Below are 5418 nucleotides of genomic sequence, written 5' to 3'. Positions count from 1 at the left end.
CTCCTGATGTCCCCCCGGGAGACCCTGGAACCAGCCTCATCGCAGGTGGTGTGGCTAATTCCAGGCCTGACACCACCGGCTCCAAAAAGGGATCCCTCGCCCAGGAGATGCTGGCTCACGCCATGGCCTTGTAGGGTAGACCCTTGTCCCTGGAATGGCCTCTTGCTCAGGGAGCTCCCGGAGGTGGAATCTGATGCCGGGGAGGGAAGAAGGTGGCTAGGAATGGTGTTAGAGCCCAGCTGTGCCCCCTGCCCTGTAGACTTAGCACGGGAGTTATGCTCTCTCTGTGTATCTGCCCCAGGGACACCCCAGAATTCCTGGCCAGGACTGGAAGGGTCATCTGGGGTTCCTGGCCCCTGGGGACTCTGGTCCAGCTGTCCAGGCTGCGTGGCCTGGGGCATGAGGTGGATGAAGCCTGCCATTTATAGCTCAGAAGGAGTGAGCTGCCCTCCTGCACCGTCATTCTCCAAATGGGGACTTCTGAGGACCGGGGTGGGGGCAGAGCTCTATGTTGCCATCAGGCCACCTCACAGCCCTGAGACTCAGGGTCACTTATTGAGCACCTACTACATGCCAGGCACTGTGCAGGCTTTAGAGACATGATGCTGGACATGACTCAGCCCAGTGGGAGAGACAACCAATACCTGCAAACCACTGTGGAATTTGTTAGGATAAGGCAAACTGCTGTCTTAGGTTGGGATCCCCCAGAAGCAGACCCTGAGACAAAAATTCGAGAGCAAGTAATTTATTTGGGAAGTTACCCAAAGAGACACAGGTAGGGGCTGGGGAAGTGAGAAGCGTTACCACTCTAGAAGCCTGGAGCACAGTGCCACCGGGGACCTCTGGGGGGCAGCAGAGAGCATGCCCTTCAGAGTTTGAGTACCTGAGGGGTGAAGGAGCTGGGGTATTTATCTACCAATTCCCATCCTTGTCGGTTGAAGGCTGATCCTGGGGGGTGTTGATATAGGGCCACCGCCAGCTTCAGCAACTAGAGAAAGACACCCCTGCACCCCGCCATGCATAGGTGCTGGAAGAAGGAAGCCCTTGGTATAGGGGGACCTGATTAATTTTGGGTGGAAGTCAGGGAAGGCTTCCCTGAGGAGGTGGCAACTGAGGTGAGGTCTGAAGGAGGACTGTAAGGGGGTTGCCTCTCCCCCCTCCCCAGATCTCTCCTGGAGTTTGAGGCACGCAGAGAGACCAAGGGGCCAGAGTGAATCTACCGAGTACTAGAGGAAAAGAACAAAGATGTTCTCAGCTTGCATCCTATGGAGTCTTGCTCACTGAATAATAATATGACAAGGATGATAATCGAAATGGCACTGCCTAAAGATGACCCAGAGCGTCAACAGATGTGTTGAGCCGGTCACGTGCAGCATGTGGGCGTGGGGTGGGCGGGGATGGGGAACTCGACCCTTCACTGAGAACCTTGTGCAGTGTGTACTTGGAGTCCCCTCAGCAGGGAAGTTGCTCATCAAGGTCACACAGCTGGCACTGTGCCAAAGCCAAGATTTGAACCTGAATCTGTCTGATTTCCCCAGACCCTGAAACCACCACTGCTCCAGCCCTGCTGCCCTGTTTTTTAAGAATCACCAGGGAAGGAGCCAGTGTGGGGAGGAGGGAGCAAAGGGCCCCGTGTTCTCCCCAAATTCTCTGAGGCAGACTCCAAGGGAACTGTGTGGATTACAGACCTTGCCCACAAATGGTGAAAAACAGGCATGACCACAAGCTTTATGGCATCATCATAATAATTAATAATAATTATGGTTAACACTGACATTCCCTCAATCTGCCTGTGCTGTTCTAAATGCCTCACATATATAAGCTCATATATTAATTTTCACAATAACCCTATGAGATGGGGCTATTACTATTCCCATTTTACAGCAGGAGAAACGAGCACAGAGAGGTCAAGAAACTTGCTCAAGGCCACACAGCTGAAAATGGCAAAATCAAGATTTGAACTCAGGCTGTCTGACTCCAGAGTTAACACCCTGAACCACTGTACTATGCCCTGAACAGCCTCATATGCTTGACCTCCAGCCCAAATTAACTTTGCGGATGACAGCCGCTTCCCATTGGGTGTCAGAGCTACCACTACTGGGAGTTGATTCTCTGTGAGTCCCAGGTGTTTCCATACAACTCACAAGCAGGGATGTGGACAGCTTTCATTCTGGCTGTCTTTTCAAGAATGCTTGTATAGCAAGCAGCCCCAGAAGATAGAGAGAATTTCTTGCTCTGGAGCAGAGGGCAGCTTTGTTTGCTGTCCATGTAACAAAGTTAATGCTTCCCTCTGAGATAAAGGTAGAGCAGGTTTGTTCACAGTCCGCTAGAAAAGACAGGAGTTTCTGAGCTCATAGTTACTCAGCTGTGGTGCAAACCCAACATGCACCTGCATTGTCCCCGTGGCACTTGGGAGGAACCAGCAAAAACATGAAGTTCATACTGCCCGCTGTGCTGTGAGTAGTGAAGTCCTTTGTCTCTGACCCTGGAGTCTCGTATCTTCTGCCAGCATCCGTGAAACTGGCAGGTTAAATTGTCAGCTTACAAGTAAAGTCTCAGACCCTCTACAGTCCTAGATACCTATTTGCTCTCTCTATGACGCTACCTGTCACCAAGACGTCTCACCAGGGGTCCTGGATTTAACCTGTTTAGTTTCCGCCTCTGCTGCTGCCTTTCTGACCTGGTGCAGAGTGGGACATGAAGCATGACATGACGTGAAGCATGTCATCCTTTAAGGTTGATTTCTCAACCTTGGCACTGTTGACATTTTGGGCTGGATCATTCTTTATAGTATAAGGCTGTCCTGTGCACTGTAGGATGTTGAACAGCATCCCTGGACACTACTCACTAGATGCCATTAGCACCCCACCCCCAGTTATGACAACATAAAATGTTTCCATACATTGTCAATGCCCCCTGGTGTGTGGCCTAAATCATCCTCCTTGTTGAGAACCACTCCTTTTAGGAAGGGCCAAAAGCTTAGGCAACAAAAAAAGCTGCCTTCTTTGTCTTAGGGAGTCTATATTTCAGAGGGATCCTTCTACACTCCCAAATTATCAATATATAGAAATGATTCCTAGATTACCCTCAGTATGAACGCTGGCATATTGGAAGTCTTGTGACTTTGGACGAATGAATGAGTTAAGGAGCAAATGATAAAAAGTAACAACAACACTGTACACCCATGTTCATGGCAGCATTATTCACAATAGCTAAAAGGTGGAAGCAAACCAAATGGCCATTGGTGGACGAATGGATAAACAAAATGTGGTTCATCCACACAATGGAATATTATTCAGTCTTGAAAAGGAAGGACATTCTGACACAAGCTGCAACGTGGATGAAACTTGAGGACATTATGCTAAATGAAATAAGCCTGTCACAAAGAGGACAAATATTGTATGATTTGTCTTATATGAGGTCCCTAGAGCAGTCAAATTCACAGAGACAGAAGAAAGTAGAAAGGTGGGTGCAAGGGGCTGAGGGGTGGAAATGGGGAGTAAGTGTTTAATGGGGACTGAGTCCCCATTTTGCGAGATGAAAAGAGTTCTGGAGGTGGATGATGGTGACGGTTGCACAATAATGTGAATGTACTTAATGCTACTTAACTATACACTGAAAAAAGATTAAGATGGTAAATTTTATGTTATGTGTATTTTACTACAATTTTTAAAAAGTAACAACAGCAACAAAACAACTAATAGCATCTGTTGAGTATTTACTATGCACCAGGCACTATCTCAGAGTTTACAAACTTCAGTTATCCCCACGTCACCTCTACCCTTTTGTCCATGTCTTACTTTGGGTTTCCCCAAAAGTAGACCCCAAAACAAGAGTTTGTGGGAGGTGGTTCCTGGAAGCCTGGTGAGAGAGTGGGGAAAGGAGACAGGGAGAGGAGGTGCATTCATGAGTGGCTACCGCTGCGGGCAACCAGGGGTTGGTCCCACCAGGGATCTTCTGAACACTTCTGACGTCTACCCTGAAGTCATCTTAGAATCATCCAACTGAAAGGTCAGGAGGCTGGGGGTATTTGCCCACCAACTCTTGACCCTCAGTGATTGACGGCTACACCCTGGGTGTTAACACCCTGCTGCTTCTGGTCTGCCACACGCGGGGCCAAGAACACTCTGTATCAGAAGTCTTTGGCATGTGATGGCAACTGTCTGCAGGTGAACTATGGGTGTGTTGAAGGAATGTGGGGAGGGGTCATCAACAGTGGCTGCTAAGGCCATGTCTGCGTACCAAAGGTACTATCATTTCCTTGTTTTTTTTTTCTTTAAATCTATCGTTTAAAAAAATCTCAGGTGGGTCAGTCATTGTAAGCATCCACCATGGGGTACCATGGCCAGAACCAAAAAGTGCAGAAGGCGACAGTGCACCCCATCATTTTCAGATACTTGCAGAAGAGATCTCGGATTCAAGTCTGGCTTTATTTTATTTATTTATTTTTTAGTATAAGTTTATTTTATTTATTTATTTTTGGCTGCGTTGGGCCTTCATTGCTGCGCGTGGGGTTTCTCTAGTTGCAGCGAGTGGGGGCTACTCTTCGTTGCGGTGCGTGGGCTTCTCCTTGCGGTGGCTTCTCTTGTTGCGGAGCACGGGCTCTAGGCGCGTGGGCTTCAGTAGCTGTGGCATGTGGGCTCAGTAGTTGTGGCTCGGGGGCTCTAGAGTGCGGGCTCTGTAGCTCTGGCGCACGGGCTTAGTTGCTCTGCGGCATGTGGGATCTTCCCGGACCAGGGCTCGAACCCACGTCCCCTGCATTGACACGTGGATTCTTAACAACTGTGCTACCAGGGAAGTCCCTCAACTGTAGCTTTATGAGCAAGTGAGTATGCAGATAGAGGGCTGTCTCATTGGTTTTAATGAGTACAGAAACTTTATATCAGATGATGCTGAGGGATTCATTCTAAAACAAAGTCAAGAAAACACCTGGGGTGGATCATGCTCAAAGGAGGTAATATTACTCTGCTCCAAAGTGTCTCCAACTAGAATATTACTCAGCCATAAAAGAGGATAAAATAATGTCATTTGCAGCAACAAGGGTGGACGTAGAGATGATCATACTAAGTGAAGTAAGTCAGAAAGAGAAAGACAAATACCATACGATATCACTTATATGTGGAATCTAAAATATGACACAAATGAACTTATCAGAAACAGACTCACAGATGTAGAGAACAGACTGGTGGTTGCCAAGGGGGAAGAAGATGGGGGAGGGATAGGTTGGGAGGGTTTTTTTTTTTAACATCTTTATTGCAGTATAATTGCTTTACAATGGTGTGTTAGTTTCTGCTTTATAACAAAGAGAATCAGCTATACATATACATATATCCCCATATCCCCTCCCTCTTGCATCTCCCTCCCACCCTCCCTATCCCACCCCTCTAGGTGGTCACAAAACACCAAGCTGATTTCCCT

General features: G+C 48.0%; 1 pseudogene; it reads left to right on the top strand.

Annotated features, from left to right (window-relative positions):
- The first annotated feature begins 4331 nt into the window (after positions 1–4331).
- On the top strand, positions 4332–4989 carry LOC112067618 (small nuclear ribonucleoprotein E-like; annotated as a pseudogene).
- Positions 4990–5418: the final 429 nt, after the last annotated feature.

The sequence above is a fragment of the Physeter macrocephalus genome, chromosome 2, assembly GCF_002837175.3.
Source record: "Physeter macrocephalus isolate SW-GA chromosome 2, ASM283717v5, whole genome shotgun sequence".
Lineage (NCBI taxonomy): Eukaryota > Metazoa > Chordata > Mammalia > Artiodactyla > Physeteridae > Physeter > Physeter macrocephalus.
This window is presented reverse-complemented; position numbering and strand designations above follow the sequence as displayed.